Source organism: Phocoena sinus, chromosome 21 (genome assembly GCF_008692025.1).
Source record: "Phocoena sinus isolate mPhoSin1 chromosome 21, mPhoSin1.pri, whole genome shotgun sequence".
In the NCBI taxonomy this organism is placed as follows: domain Eukaryota; kingdom Metazoa; phylum Chordata; class Mammalia; order Artiodactyla; family Phocoenidae; genus Phocoena; species Phocoena sinus.
Window position 1 is genome coordinate 8,344,337 of NC_045783.1, and position 17,495 is coordinate 8,361,831.

At 41.3% G+C, this 17,495-nt stretch overlaps 1 protein-coding gene across 1 annotated transcript in view; it reads left to right on the forward strand.

Annotated features, from left to right (window-relative positions):
- CSMD1 (CUB and Sushi multiple domains 1) overlaps nt 1–17,495 on the forward strand; it is a 1,813,702-nt gene that overhangs the window by 314,566 nt on the left and 1,481,641 nt on the right. The gene's annotated exons all lie outside the window — the stretch shown is intronic.

Here is a 17,495-nt window from a genome sequence, read left to right on the forward strand (position 1 = left end):
GAATGAAATCAGGTCACCCTAATAAACACACACCTTGTCCATTAAGTAGTACAGATGGGGACTAAATATGTGTATTTAATTTAATTCTAAAATAAGGCTTAAATTAGAGTGTCGCAGGGAGATGACAATGAGAGAATGTCATCATCCACTTGGCAGGAATTGAGATAGTGAGAATTCTCCCAGAAGATGTCTAAGAACCATGTGAGGCTGTGAACCCCCTGGACTTCACATTGCAGGTGGGGATTGAGACGCTGAGGAGTGAATAAGAGTTTAGTCCCTAAGAGTGAAGTGAAGTATGACTCTGCGTAGAGAAACCACTAAACTTGATTCTTTCTTATCTGATCCACTTGTGCTTGTTCGAAGTTTTCTTTTCCGCAAATGACTATAACCAAGCTACATGGAACACACTGGAACTGATGATGGCCCGGGGCCCAGGGAAGCAGCATAGCCATCCAGGCAGCCATGCCCCATGGGCTTATCATCAATTTAAAAATTCACCATTAGAGAGTGGTTTTATCAACCTTTTCTCTTCTGGAAATGCCAACTAAACTTTTTTGTTGTTGTTACTTTTTTTTTTAATATATATATATTTTTTATTGGAGTATAATTGCTTTACAATGGTGTGTTAGTTTCTGCTTCACAACAAAATGAATCAGTTATATATATATACATATGTTCCCATATCTCTTCCCGCTTGCATCTTCCCACTTATTGTTACTTTTATACTGAGCTATAGATATAACATTATGTTAGTTTTGATGTACAACATAATAATTTAATATGTGTATATATTGCAAAATGGTCACCACAATAAACCTAGTTCACATACATCAGACTCTCTTAGCAACGTTCAAATATACAATACAGTGTTATTAACTATAGTCACCATGCTGTACATTACATCCCTAGGATTTGCTTGTTTTATAACTGGGAGTTTGTTCTTTTGGACCCCGTTCACCCATTTCGAGAATTATTTCACTCTTGATAATTAAACAAACACTTTTTTTTTATCACTTATTCAATTTCCCCTTTGCTTTAGTCCAGCTGTATAACATTCCTAAATTTGTATACATTTCATGTTATGGAATTTTGTGTAGCAGAATGATTTTTTTGTTCACAGTTGAAAGCAACATGCTCATTTTAGCTTCAGCGTTTTTACTGTCATTCACTTAGCTCCCCATTATACTTTCCGGAGCCATCTCCCACAGGTCTAAAAGATTTGATTTACTATGCAGCTTTGATCAGTTAATACTGCAAATGGTCATTTATCTCTATATTCCTTCTTTTTATAAATATTTAAGTTATGAGTATAATCTTCTGGTTTATATGCAGTAGTTAAAGCGAGGCAAATTAAATTAGTATTTTCCTGAAAAAAACAGATCAGCACTGCTGTTAATACTCTTTATCTAGGCAGTAAGCTATTTTTCTCTCTGATCTTTTTTCTGGTCTAAAACCTTGAAAGTTAAGCTACAATAAAACAAAGAAGAATAGAACCTAGATGAAACTAAATAACTATGTTTAAAGGAGAGGAAAAAAACAAAAACTTTTGTTCTCTTGAAGTTCTAAGTAGAAATCAGTAAAATAAAAATACACACAAAATTCACTACACACTGTATTGTTTCAACTCAAGGCCACGGATTTGAAAGAACAGCAGTTCCTTTTTGCCAAAGTAGTTTTTACAACAAAACCTAATCCTCCATGGAATTTCAATATCATGCATGATTCCTTCAGAAACATCACAAAACCAAGATAAAATAAGGGATGTGGGCTTCCCTGGTGGTGCAGTGATTAGGAATCTGTCTGCCAATGCAGGGGACATGGGTTCGAGCCCTGCTCTGGGAGGATCCCACATGCTGCGGAGCAACTAAGCCCTTTCACCACAACTGGTGAGCCCACGTGCCACAACTACTGAAGCCCGTGTGCCTAGAGCCCGTGCTCCACAGCAAGAGAGGCCACCACAATGAGACCGCCCACCGCAACGAAGAGTAGCCCCCACTTGCTGCAATTAGAAAAGGCCCGCGCACAGCAACAAAGACCCAATGCAGCCACAAAATAAATAAATAAAATAGAAATCTTAAAAAAAATATATATATATATATATAGGACAGAATCCAGGACTTTGCTTTCTTGCCCACAGCCTAGGAGCAGGTGAAAAGTTAAAAGGTCATAAACATGGAAGTAGATACAAATGTAAAGATCAATTACAGCAGCAAATCCATAAGTGGAGCTTCTGTTTCCATGGATAATTCCATGGCTGTTTGGTCAGTGTCTTCTGTCTTGTTTCTGCACATTCAGAGGAAACATTATTAAGACGTGAGAAATTCTGATATCAGTCAAGTTCTCAACTATCTTATGTTTAATTAGCTGGGTAGTGTGTGTGAATAGCATCCATTAAAGTTGTTCAGTATACAATCTCTGTGTCCCCCAATCCCACCCCTAGAAATATTAGTGAAATCCCAACCCCTTTTTATGTGTTAAGCATGTAAGAGCTTTGGGTCAAAACAGTTATTTAAAGAATCAAACCATAACTAAAAAAAGCTTTTTTCACTTTCTTAAATGCCCCCGCATAGAGACAAATAAGCAGAATCCAGCCTTCAGCTCAGATACACAAACGCGCTTTTTGTTTCTTTCCCAATTTACGTGGTCACCTGTCTCTTCCTGAACAGCAGTAGGAACATTCTGAGGATTCAGACACTGCCCTTTGCTTTGCAGCACAATTTGCAGGATCCATTCCTTTTAGAAAATAGAAGAAAGTGATAGCATACGGCTTCTAAACTATGGTGTCATGGGATGAGCACCGGTTTTGAAGCCAAAATAAACTTGACTCGCTTCCCATTGCTTTGGCCTTTGCGTCTATGTGACTTTGGGCAAATCACTTACGTGAGCCACAACTACTGAGCCTGCGCGTCTGGAGCCTGTGCTCCGCAACAAGAGAGGCCGTGATAGTGAGAGGCCCGCGCACCGCGATGAAGAGTGGCCCCCGCTTGCCACAACTAGAGAAAGCCCTCGCGCAGAAACAAAGACCCAACACAGCAAAAGTAAATAAATAAATAAATTAATAAACTCCTACCCCCAACATCTTCCTAAAAAAAAAAAAAAAAGGAATGACAGTGCATGTCTATCAAGATCATTTCGAGGGTTCGAGAAAGTCTGGAAAGTGCTTGCCGTGGAGTAAGGATGCAATGATCACCATAGGATAAACACTGTCCTTTATCAGACATGGCAGTCAGCGCAGTGTTCCTGCTCCCATGGACTGATTGTTTAGCAGGTGCTGGACACAGACAGCCCTTAGCACCTAGGATGGAGCCACAGATTCTAGGGTAAGGGATTCTGACCTCGTATGGCTTCCAGTCTAGAGCACTCAGATCTTCATGAAAAGATTAAATAAAATAATGATGGATTATCAACAATAACTTGCTTTTTTCACATACCCTGGCAGACATAGCCGTTGTAGTCCAGGAGAGGAGTTTAGGGCCAAGGGAAATAGGTAATCAAGGTGTAGATTATATGGTAATGGCACTTGGTACTCCACCGTTTGTTGAGTAAACATCAGTACTTCAGGATACAATAGACCCGCATCCCTTCCCATCATCCATAAAATGCACATTCACCACTTGAGAGGTAACTGACGGGAAGCTCCCTGTCAGGTCCAGCTGAGCCCCGGATCCAGGGAAGACAGGTCCTGATGTCTCATCATGATGGGGGATCTATAGTCAAGCCCTTATCCCCCAACCTTCTCTCCCTAAAATAGTGAAGACTCCGAGGAAAAGCACAATTGCAAGTGTGAAAAAATCTGCTAAAAGATGTAAGTCAGCCCTGTGAATGATGACATATGTCGTAGTTTCCAGTGTGCAGCCACTGTGTGAAAGTCTAGTATTTCGTTCAGGAAGACACCGAATCCTAATACAAAACCCAACACCATTTCATCCAGAGGCGAGGGAAGCAGGCTAGCATTGTGTGCAAGTGTGTGTATGGGCAGGGCAGGGCAGGAGAGGGAGAGAAAAAGAGAGAGAGGGGGAGGGATCTCACCGTTTGATATTCTGTAGTTGTGGACCCTCCCGGAAGCCACCGAGATTCTGGGTGGCAGAATCATCTCCGTGGAGATTCACAGGTGGGGAAAGCGACCAAGAGAGACATTAAATTGAGACCTGAACCATTTCAGGAGTCCTGTTGGGCCCAGTCGTCTATTTGCCCAATGGGACAAGCAGATTTTAAACCTGTTTGTTTGATAAATTTAAGCACAATTTCTTGGAGATCAGTTTTTTCCTATTAAACCCATAAAGTGACTCTTAAGATTCTGACTTATCTTCTGTCTCAGCCACTCATTCTGGGTGGTATTCAAAGTACGTAGGAAATCATTACACATTTTATTTTTAAAGTGCTTGTGTTAATTTTGATAAGGTTAAAAAAACTACCTGTTCGTGATTTGTCAGGCTTTCAGTCTCTAAATCTGAAAATCTTCCTTAACCACAAAGGACCTCATGGATGAATATTCTCCTTCCCTTTCCTCTATGAGAGTTTACATCAGCTTCATGCTTCATAGATGACCATAGGTTAGTGGGGTTTTAGCGTGACTTTTTAACATTTCAGTTTCTCTTTGGAGGTAAATTCTCACTAAACATTAAAACAGAACATAGTATTAGAATTTAAAAATCTCTCTTGCAGATCTAGAAATTGTTCACTACTGTTCAAAAAAGAAAGAAATGGGGAACGGAATGGTGGCGATCCATCTGCACAGAAATAATTCATGTAGAGGATCGATAGGCCCCATTGCAGGTAAGGATTTGGAGCACCCAGGAAGGAGTCAGGTGATAGTTTTATTTTACTTTTCTTAACAGGTATCACCAAATTGATGTACAGCATCAAGGCTAAACTATATCAACATCTTAGGTTTTAAATGCTCTGTTTAAGGGAAACGTATTTTCCTACATTGTTTTACCACCATTACCTTGAGACTGATTTATACCTCTTTTGAATTCTCATGTATTAAAGCAGAAACACAGAATTACATTATTTCAAATTTGAGGAACAACTCAATTCTATTGACCGATCATAATGTGTTTCATCACTGGGTATTTCATTAAAAGAGAAAGCAATATCTGACGTACAATTAAGAATGTTAGTTCTACAGTCCGTGGAGAGAGAATTATCTTAATTGACAATGCATGGTGTGCTTCTATGAGCAAAGTAGAACTGAGTTCAAAATAACTTGCAGTAGAGAAATGTAGATTTGAAGTTTCTGAGAGAAAAGACTCAAATTTAGATGGTAGCCTGTTTCAGGCCAAAAGTCACCTATTGAAAGAGCGTCAGTGTGAGATCTGGGAACCATGATCCAGTACAGTTCATTTGCTTGTTTGTTTGTGTTAATTTGGTTTGTTTTGTGATATAACCAACTTCATCACTCAAAATCTAGAAAGTCAAATAATTTGGCAATGGCAATCCTAGTATTTTAAGTACCACATTGTGAGCTGAGGACCTCGTGGACGAGGCACCAAGCAGACACAGGTGCACATGAAGGCACCTCCTAAAATGCAACATCTACCCAGGCATTTAAAGGAAAGCAGGGCAGAGCCAGATAAAGGGTGAGGTCCCACTCGTTATTTAACTTGTAAAATTCTCTTAAAATCAGGAGACTCTCCAGTGAATTATCCTTTTTGAAAACAGTACAGATCCTCCTCGACTTACGATAGGGTTACATCTCAATATTACATCCCAATAAACCCATTGTAAGTTGAAAATGGTGTAAATCGAAATGGACTTAATTCACTTACCCTACGGAGCATCGTAGCTTAGCCCAGCCTACCTTCACGTGTTCAGAATACTTACATTAGCCTACAGTTGGGCAAAATCATCTAACACAAAGCCTGTTTTATAATAATGTGTTGAACACCTGATGTCATTTGTCAAATACTGTACTGGAAGTGAAAAAACAGAATAGTTGTCTGTCTCCAGGATAGTTTGTCTGTGTCTACAGGCATGTCGGTGTTTCCCCTTGTGACCTTGGGTTGACTGGAAGCTGTGGTAGCAGGTGCCCAGCATCACGAGAGGGGATCAGGCCACCTATCACCAGCCTGGGGAAAAGATCAAAACTCAAAACCTGAAGTATGTTTTCTCCTTTGCTTTGCACCATCATAAAGTCAAATATTGTAAGTTGGGGGCCATCTGTAGTTGTCGTAGTCAGTTCAGGCTGTTACAACAAAATACCGTAGACTGGGGGCTTATAAACAGGAGAAATCTGTTTCTCACTTTTCTGGAGGCTAGAAGTCCAGGATCAAGGTGACAGCAGATTCAGTACCTGGGAGGACCTCTTCTTGGTACATAGATGGCCGTCTTCGTGCTGTGTCCTCACATGGCAGAAGGGGTGAAGGAATTCTCTGGGGTCTCTTTCATAAGGACACTAATCCCATTCATGAAGGCTCCACCCTCTGAACTAGTCACCTCCCAAAGGTCCCACCTCCTAACACCATGACACCAATGGGGATTGGGTTTCAACATATGAATTTTGTGGGGGACACAAGCATTCGGTCTGTAGCTACAGCAGCTATCCTTTTGCTTTCCAGCCTCTACCTCTGCTCAGCCGTGCTTCATCTCTAATCACTCCTACAGTCTTGCAACATGATATCATTCTCATCTCCCACCCATGGAAGTTGAGGCTACTATCATCCAGGTGACTTGATCAATCCCCGGTGCTTCATGCTGGAAATTAATCCCATTTTTGTTTTGTTTGATCCACAGCCCAGTGCTCTTTTGACCCTACACTATGTACAGTGTTCTTCCAATTTATCTCTTCAGAGTGGATTGATATTGAATGACTTTATTACCATCAGTGCAAGAATTTCTCAGTTGGTGAACCTATTACAGTCCTAGAATTAACTAAAAAACCCTCCCCTGGGTGCAATAGCTAAGGAAACAACATTGACCTCACATCTAAGCAGTTCCAGGTCTGACTAACCACAGCCTTGCCTTATCCTGAATTATGACCCACTTCTAGAAAGGCAGAGATGCCAGTGTGTGAAGGAGGATCAAATAAGAGAAAAATTAGCTTCAAATAGAGCAGGGAATATGTGGTAGTAAATTTTTATTTCATTTTTTATTTTTTTATTTATTGAAGTATGGTTGATTTACAATGTGTTAATTTATGATGTACAGCAAAGTGATTCAGTTATACATATATATATGTTATTTTTCATATTCTTTCCCATATGGTTTATCACAGGATATTGAATGTAGTTCCCTTTGCTATACAGTGGGACCTTGTTGTTTATCCATTGTTTTTTTTTAAATTAATTTATTTATTTTTGGCTGCCTTCCATCTTCATTGCAGTGGCTTCTCTTGTTGAAGAGCACAGGCTCCAGTAGTTGTGGCACGTGGGCTCAGTAGTTGTGGCTCGCAGGCTCTAAAGCACAGGCTCTGTAGTTGTGGCACACTGGCTTAGTTGCTCCGCGGCATGTGGGATCTTCCTGGACCAGGGATCGAACCTGTGTCCCCTGCATTGACGGGCAGATTCTTAACCACTGTGCCACCAGGGAAGTCCCATATCCATTCTATATGTAATAGTTTGCATCTTCGAACCCCAAACTCCCAATCTACTCCTCCCCCACCGCCTCCCCCTTGGCAACCACAAGTCTGTTCTCTATGTCTGTGAGTCTGTTTCTGTTTCATGGATGTGTTCATTCATGTCATATTTTAGATTCCACATACAAGTGATATCGTATAGTATTTGCCTTTCTCTGTCTGACTTACTTCACTTAGTATGATAACCTCTAGTTCCATCCATGTTGCTGCAAATGGCATCATTTCATTCTTTTTTATGGCTGAGTAATATGCCATATATATACCACATCGTCTTTTCCCGTTCATCTGTCAAGGGACGTTTAGGTTGTTTCCATGTCTTGACTATCGTGAATAGTGCTGCTACGAACATTGGGGTGCATGTATCTGTTTGAATTATAGTTTTGTCTGGTTATATGCACAGGAGTGGGATTGCTGGATCATATGGCAACTCTATTTTTAGTTTTTTGAGGAACCTCCATACTGTTTTCCATAGTGGCTGCAGCAATTTACATTCGAAGCAGGGAATATTTAAATTAGTCTTTGGAGCCGTTGCCAATGAGACTGCTCTATAGGATGGAGATGATAAAATCCCTTTTCTTGGAATTAGAATGACAACACTGCACTCTGGATGTTCTAGGTAATCACTTGTCTGGAGAATATAAGGAAGGTTCCTTCTAGTACCACTACTTTATATTTTTACAGATTCTTTCCACGAGTGTGCACATAGATTTATAACTCATAATTTACACCACCACCACCATTGTTTCCCACACATATACCCCAGCTCACCCACATGCCTCCATAACTGAATACGGAGTGCCAGACAGTCTTGTAGGAATGGGGTTATAAACAAGGCCGACAACGCCCTCACTTTTGGAAGGTTTACGTATTTGTTACAGAGACAGGTAGACAACGAGTAAAGAAGCAAACAAGATACTTTCACAGAATGATAAATGCCATCTGGAAACACAGCAGGGCATGGGCCAGTGAGCACGGATGGAGAGGGGCTACTGACCAGGACATGAGTGCCTGGGAAGAGCCCCCTGCACTGTGACCCACCGGAGGAGAGGTCAGATCCAGGGAGATCTGCGGGAAGAACATTTAGGGTAGATGGATTAGCACATGCAAAGGCCCTGCGGTGGGGACAGTCTTGGGGTGCTTGAGAAAGGGAAAGGTGTTAAGCAGACCAAGTCTGCACATGGTCGTGATGACAAACTTTAGCACTGTGATGAAAGACTGTACTCCATACTTACATAGTCCGGTGAAATCCCCTCTCTCTTTTATAAGTGATAGAATTGGGTATTGATGGTTCATTGATGGCTCATCTGTAGTGTAAGGGCTACCTGCATGGCCTTGCTCAGGGGCGGTGAAGTCATTAGGGAAGAACTGATTTTTTGGCCCCATCTCAGGGACTAAGGCTTATGTGCCTCCGGCTTTTCTATTTTTCTTCTTTGCTCACATTGTGAGTAATCTCCCCTAAGTGTTGGAGATTAAAACTGAACCAAGCAGCCTCGGGCTGTCAGCTACAGTAGCTGATACAGTTGTTGCTGTTGGTATGCGGAGAAATAGAATGATCTTAAAACTTCCTTTAGGGCGTGCGGTTCCTGGAAAATGCCTGAAGACTTGTAATTTTGAAACACCTCAATCAAAGTCCTAGGAAGGGCGCTTTACGTCATGATCCTTCTAGAATTCATCCTTTCCCAAATAATGCAGACCCTGAAATAGCCAATGAAACCGTAGACGATAAGGATGCCCGGAAGCTCAGCTTCTGTGCACCAGTGCCAGATCGAATCTCAGGAGACAGCGTTTTGGGTGAAGTAGGAGTGGAGAGCTTTACTACTTTGCCAGGCAAAGGGGGCCACAGCAGGCTTCTGCCTCGAAAAGCTCTGTATCCCCACCCCAGAGGATTTGATGAGGGCTTTATGACCATGCTTCAAGGGCAGGGTCTCTCCCAAGATCGGGGTGTGAGCAGGGCCTGTACCCCTTAATCTCATCTCAGGTAATATGTCTCCTAATCTTGATGAGTTTCTCTGGTCCCTTGGCCTCAGGTGGTTTCTTGGCTGCTTCGGAGCTGTTCAAATCCTCCCTTTGGAACTCAGGGAAGGCTTGGAGTCTTGCCAACACGAAACGGGGGACAAAAGGGCCTCCTGGCCTGGGAGCCCCACAGGCCCCGCTTGGTTTCATTAATGCAGAGCAGAGTTTAATGCGTATTTGATTTGTTTACCACTTCAAAAAAGTACTTATCTGATCAGAGAGACTTCTGCTGCTGTGAGTGAAATGTGAGGCCTCCTGATATTGGAAATTCTAATAAGCATGTCATCATATTCCTTAGTCATGAAGGAAAATTAAAAAAGCAAGTGAGGGTCACAGTGCACCATTCTCTTTTACTTTTGAGTTACTGCATTGTCACCCATCCAATAGGAGAAGGGAATTTTCAGTCTTGCAGCCAATCTACAGGTGTAGAGTATATTTCCACCCAAATTCCAAGTAAGAGACGCTTTCGAGGTCAATAATCTGGTTGTAAGAAAGTAATGAAAGTTGTATGTGCGTCGAAACTTACATAATATATGAAAAATGTAAATTTTTATTTTTGCAGAATGGATGAAGGGAATGAATGGAGACAGCCACCAAGTATGATAAATATTAAAACAAAACAAAACAAACAAAAAAACTTCCTGAATTGCCTTGTTCTCAAAATGAACCAGTGTGGTTATCTGAGCCTGTTGCAGACAGGACATAAACCTATTTATTTTCAATGTCCGCCTCCAAGGAGAGACAGGGTTGTGATGATAATACAGCTTTTGTTCACACTCTGTACACGCAAGTCTATTTACTCTTAAATGATATCAGGCCGGAGAGTTAGAAGGCAACTGTATACTTCTCAAATGTTGTCATCTCCAGCTTATTTGTCTGCGGTCCCGGCAATCATTTGTCACGTGACCTGCTTCCTTGTTGCTAGAATTCAGGACAGAGTGTCCTTTCCTGGTATGGCTCTCTTCACATACTGAATATTATAGACCATGATTTTCTGGAGTCACTGAACCAAACCACAGGTTAAAACATCCCAGATGGCAAAATGTTTGCTCTCAGAAAGGAGTTTTATACAGCAAAGGCACTACCTTATCACAAATCTTCATCTGAATACATATCCCGACAGCTAGCAAAACTGTTACGAATACTATAATGTAACTATAAGTATATGATAATAAATAAATAATTATTATAACAGCTTGCAAAAGCTAAGCTACTTCCTACCTTAAAGGCTGTGGAAGAATTAAACAAGATAGTAGGTGTCAGACGCTTGCATATGAGTTTACAAATATTACGTCGTCTACCTCTGTTACTTTCCAGGAATGGGTCAGCAGGTCCAGAATTGAGGGAAGCAGCAGTTTCAACAGCTTGTGGAGTCAGGAAGGCATGTGTGTATATGTACGTTCATTCATCAAATGCTTACAGAGAATCAGGATGAATCACAGATGAATCATCTCAGAGAATACTCTCTTCTAGGAAGTGAAAGGTGTGAGCTGAACTGTAGCACAATTCAGAGAGTAGGATCTGGGTGAGGCACAGACCCAAGTGTGGTGACCCTTCAGAGCAGAGGGGCCGTTGCATCTCAGGAGTGACCAGGGCAGGACGCTACTTGCTCAGTTGAGTGTTTCCAAGACTGACTTTCAACGCAGGGAACTGTCCTAGAGCACATTAGCCCTGCCTTTCCCAGAATGGGTTCCCCGGCCTCCAGCGCTGCACCTCATCTGACCGTCATGAGCTACACTGCTCTCAGGACTTGGGGTTTTTCCTGCAGTCTCCTTGTTGAGGCCCAGGCGATCTTATGTAGCTTCTCAGAATAAACAACAACGTCAACAACCAACCAACCGACCGACGAAGCAAGACATACTACACCTATAGTTCCTACTGTCTCCTGTTCAGTCCCTAGGACTGGCAAATATAGAGTCACCCCAAAACAAATTGCTCACATATTATACATCAGGTAATATGGCACCATTAAAGTGTAGATTGGAAAAAACATTGAATAATAATAATACAGTAATAATAAAAAACATTCAACAATAATTATTGTTGGTAGCGGGATGGTGAGTGACTTAAATATATACTGATATATATATATATTTTGAAATATTCTTGAAATATAGTTGATTTACAATGTGTTAGTGTCAATGTACAGCAAAGTGATTCCATTATACATATATATATATATTTTACATTCTCTTCCATTATTGGTTATTATTTGTAACCTATAATTATAGGTATTATAGGTATAGGTGTAGATACATATATACTTGGTTTTTTTCCTGTTGACACTGATATTTGATTTCAAGGTAACTTCTAGCATCAGTACCTTAAGGACAGTTTCTTAAAGAATAGTAGTAACTGAGTTTTCCATCCTGGAACAAACAACATAATTTTCGTTAAGAGATTAAAATTATCACTGCAACATTGCTGATTATTTCATTGCCCTTAGGAAATATAATTCACAAATGTACTTACAGTAGATTTCTGTTATGCAATATATAAATGTATGATTACATTTACAATATTTAAAAGTTTGTCCATTAACATTGTTTTCCAGTTAAAATAATCTGCTTATTTGAGGCTGTTTAAGGCCAACATTGAAATCAAGCATAGATGTCAGCAATTTAAAAAGAAAAGATTTGTAGAATATTTGAGAGTTCTCTGTAGCAGGCAAGTGCCCAATGGAGTATAAGAACCAAGGTGGAAAGTCATATAAGGAAGGTAGGATGAAAACTCTTCCGGGAACCCACAACCTTGGTGTTTGTGGATGGTGGGACAATTGGCAAGTCCCATACTCCATCTTTATGTGAAAGTGCATATAAATTCTGAAAATGTATACATATGACATGTATAATCTGTGTACCTTCATCTGTGGCTTTATTTTATTCAGTGAAAAGTGTGTCTTTCCATTGAAGCAGTCTTTATGTCAGGTAGACATTAACATGATACCTGTATTAGTTCTGGTACCAGTTGAAGAATGTAAGCTATACATTATTTACATTTGTTAATTATAATGACTTTCCATCCTCGGATTTCCATTTGGAGAATAATTTTCGTTTCATTATTCATTGTGGCAGCCATTATTTTTGTGGGTATGTAGGAAGCATGACCCTTAGTTAGATCCCAAAGATGCTGAGATCACAGCTTTAAAGTAATTGTTGTAAGGAGGTGTCCTTCAATTCAATACTAGTATGGATTTTGAATTAATATCACTTATGCTGAGGAACTCTAGTCTATACCATTGTAGTACTATTTTTTTTTTTTTTTTTTTTTTTTTTTTGCGGTACGCGGGCCTCTCACTGCTGTGGCCCCTCCCGTTGCGGAGCACAGGCTCCGGACGCGCAGGCTCAGCGGCCATGGCTCACGGAACCAGCTGCTCTGCGGCATGTGGGATCTTCCCAGACTGGGGCAGGAACCCGTGTCTCCTGCATCGGCAGGCGGACTCTCAACCACTGCGCCACCAGGGAAGCCCCAATGTAGTACTATTGCTTAGACAAATAATTATTTTCATCAGGCTCTTTTTTTTAAGTAAAAGTCGAGATATTTACATGGGTCGGGAGATACTGACTAAATTGCAGGCAAACTCGATGTTCCCTCGTAGCATCAAAAGTTGTGTGGAGTGCACAGGGAGATCAGCTCTGTGCTTTGTGACCACCTAGAGGGATGGGATAGGGAGGGTGGGAGGGAGACGCAAGAGGGAGGAGATATGGGGATATATGTATACATATAGCTGATTCACTTTGTTATAAAGCAGAAACTAACACACCATCGTAAAGCAATTATACTCCAATAAAGATGTTAAAAAAAAAAAAGTGGTGTGGAATGAACAAAAGTTACAAAATGGGGTTGTTATTTCCACAAAGAAAGACCAAATAAATCAGGTTCTTTTGTTTTGTTTTTTTTTTTCTTTAGCACAAAATGCTATTCCCTTACACCTCCAGGACAGGCCCTGGCCCGGGGTGGGTGTGCCGGGTAGTAGTCAGGGCTGGAGATTTTATGATCCCTTCGTCTCTTTCCAATTTTAGAAAAATCCCCTCTGATTCTAAATCTCCAGCTACCTCTAGTTATTGTTTTTCTATTGTGTTGCCTTTTTCTTGTTGATCTGTGCGGTTTATTCATTAGATGGTGAATAGGTCATTGGATGAATACATGGATTGGAAATACATCCTATTTAAAAAATTTTTTTTGGATTTCCTTCTCACGTTTTCCTTTTATGATAATTACTTTTTGTGTGCTATTTAAGAAATCTTTGCCTACCACACTGTTACGAAGATTCTTTTTTTTAATGTTTCTTTTGGAAGCATTACTGTTTCACGGTTTACATTTAGATCTGTAACCCATTTGGGACCGATGTTTGTGTATATTGTGCGGTGGGTATCAATATTTATTTCTCCCGTTTGATTGTCCAGTTGGCCCAGCACCATCTACTGAAAAGACCATCTTTCCCCCCAGGCCCTGCAGCACCACTTTTGTCATAAATCTCGTGTCTGTATCTCTGTGGGTTTGTGGACTTTCTGTTTTGTTCCACTGGCTTTTTATCTCGGTTGGCACAATTAAACACCGTTCAGATTATTGTAGCTTTATAATAAAACGTGACATTAAGTAGCATTAAGATCTCTGGTATTGTCTTGGAAATTCTCAGCCCAGACCAACTACATTAGACGTTATCTCCATCTCTTTGAAAATTCCTCAGTTGTTTGCAATGTGCAGTCAAGCTTGACAGTTACTCATCCAAGAACCTTTGAGCACTTCCCTAAGTTTGTAACGGGCCCCCTGGAAAAGTCTATCTCTGGATCAAATGTGACTCATTCTGCAAAATGCCCTGTAATAATTGGTACCCAAATGCACCCTAAGTGTTACCCTTGGAGAAAAATCGTAATACCTGATAATTTGGTTCACCATGATGGGTCTATAATAGTAACTACTTTCCAGCGGACACTTTTTCTGTTGAATTTATTTTTCTTTTCTCCAATTTATGATCACGTCTTCACTCTTTGATTTACTGTGAAGCACGTATTGCTAGATAAACCAGAAGAGCTATTTTCTTTAAAGACCTTTCAAAACCCCACAGCTTTAATATCTACTTGTTACAGTGTTATTGTTAGATTTAAATTTAGTGGAAAATGGGCTTCTTATTAGTTCTTTGGTTTTAAACTCATAAATCCCTTTCATTAATTTTTTTTTAAGATTTAGCAAACTCCCACAAGCATTTGATACCATTACTGTGAAAGATTTGAGCTCACTGAGAGCTACTATGGTGAATAATTTTTTAAGTGTAAAATGTAGTTGGAAATAATTTTGCTTGTGGCTCAGCGATAAAAGCTAGGATAATACTTGTACTCAAGGGCTTCTACTAACTGCAGTAATCTGAGTGTGCCCAGATTTCTCTTAATATTGTTTCTTAATATTCTTAGTGTCAAAACATTTAAATACATCTAAACATCTTGGTGGAAATTGGCCAGATTAAGAAGGAACGAAACACTGCAAGCCATTTGCAGAGGCTACTTAAGAGCTAACCTCAGACAAACCCAGTGTTGGAACGATTTGATAGGAGTTATTTTCTTCCCTCACATGTCCGTAATAGTTATGGTTAAGGTGATTAAAATGCGTTATTAGGGAAGTTCAGATAATTCACCCGTCCTGCTCTTGGCCTCTGCTCTTTTTCATCCAGTCTGGCTGAGCCATAGTCGTGGAAGACACACTTTGGGGTCATGCACAGAAAAAGTGTAAACAACTACAGGGACCACTTAGGATGTCCCTGAAGGCTTATATAGAGGAGTGGTTATGTGGGAAGGGGAGGTGGGAGGAACAGGTGAGGAGGAAACCAGGGAGCAAGAGAAGTGGATAGATGGACCTGGGGTCTGTCCTACAGAGTGAAGGAAATCAGAAAGGAAAAGACAAATACCGTGTGCTAACACATATATATGGAATCTAAGAAAAAAAAATGTCATGAAGAACTTAGGGGTAAGATGGGAATAAAGACACAGACTTACTAGAGAATGGACTTGAGGATATGGGGAGGGGGAAAGGGAAGCTGTGACAAAGCGAGAGAGTGGCATGGACGTATATACACTACCAAACGTAGGGTAGATAGCTAGTGGGAAGCAGCCGCATAGCGCAGGGAGATCAGCTCGGTGCTCTGTGACCGCCTGGAGGGGTGGGATAGGGAGGGTGGGTGGGAGACGCCAGAGGGAGGAGATATGGGGATGTATGTATACGTATAGCTGATACACTTCGTTATACAGCAGAAACTAACACACCATTGTAAAGCAATTATACTCCGAAGGAGTTGGATTGGTGAGGTTGGGAAGGGGGGGATTTTAGGCTTTGTCCAGTGGTAGCGATACAATCCGGTGGTCCAGGTGTGTGGCTGTTCCTAACCTCCCGGGTGCTGTCCTTTTAGCAGAAGGTCCTTGCCAGCATCCCAGGGCTGCAACTGGCAAAAAAAGGTCCAGTTCTTTGGAACTGCTCATGAAATCTGAGAATTGCCAGGAGAGCCCGATGGTAGAGTCCATGCCACAGCATCTTGAGGGGCTGAGGGAGCCTGGAACCAGCTCTGGGGAACACTTCCCAGCCTGCTCAGCAACCGAGGGGGCTTTGTGGTACTCACCCGCCCTTCCCATCTTTTCCCCTTCTCTTGTTGTTTGGGTCCTGCACCCAATTCCACCGGTAGGGTAGGGTTCTGCACACCAACCAACAAGCAATACTTGGGATGCCAAGTGGGTGTCCTACGATTCCTCTCATCGGATTCCACAGGTAAGGGGTTCAGTCCCCAGGACTGCCCTTCACTTCAGAGACCAATCGAAAGCCCAGGTTCTTACCTGTACTTCCAACCCACTGGCTATAAATCAGAGGTTCCCAGGCCTCCCTCCTCGCGTTCGATTAATTTGCTACAGCAGCCACAGAATACAGGAAATCTGTTTATTCATTAGATCACTGGTTTATTAAAGGATAGGAGTCAACAGCCAGATGAAGAATTGCCCAGGGCAAGGCATGGGGAAGGGGTGCTGAGCTTCTCTGCCTTCTCTGAGCTCACCGGTCTCCCAGTATTTCCAGGTGTTCACCAACCTGGAAGCTCTCTGAGCCCCGTTTTTTGAGGTCTTTGATGAAGCTTCATGACACAAGCATGACTGATCAAATCATTGGCCATTGGGATTGATTCAACCTCCAGCCCTTCCCCCCTTCCCTCTAAAAGTCAGGAGGTTGGGACTGAAAGTTGCAGCCCTCTTAATCACATGGTGATGTTCTCCTGGCAAGCAGCCGCATCCCTAGGTGTGGTCCAAAGTGTGCTCCATTAACATAACAAAACACCACCACCCCCTTCATTTAGGAAATTCCAAGAGATTAAGGAGCTCCGTGCCAGAGGGGACAAAACCAAATAAATATCTCTTACTTTAATCACAACATCAAATCTGTAGCTCTTGAATATTAGAGCTATCATAATTCCTCCTCTCTAAGAGAAGCAAGAATAAGACGGGTTAGCAAAGTGTGGGTTACCCTACAAACCTGAGTAAGGAAACCTAAACTCACCCGTTCCTGATTCTGAGCCTTTTTAGTGGAGCCCATCATTTCAACAAACATCTCCCTTCTCTGTCATCCAGTAAATCCCACCAGATAAACAGGAAGACATCCATAGAGGGGAGGTCCCTTATTTTGCTGGTCGGCTTGCCCCTTCATTTCCGCATAATTTCTCCTAACACCTTTTGTTTTCAACTGGGTAAGATTCCCCGTGGTCTCATTTTATTCTTTGGCTTTGTGGGACTTTAACCAATGTGGGTGCAAATAGTTTGAAGTTTGAGCATGGTTTTTACCTAACTCTTCATAGTACGTACCTCAGATCGCACTCATTTAGATATATTCACCTGTGTATGTATTTAGAGAGTGATTTAATGGTTTTTTTATCTGTCAA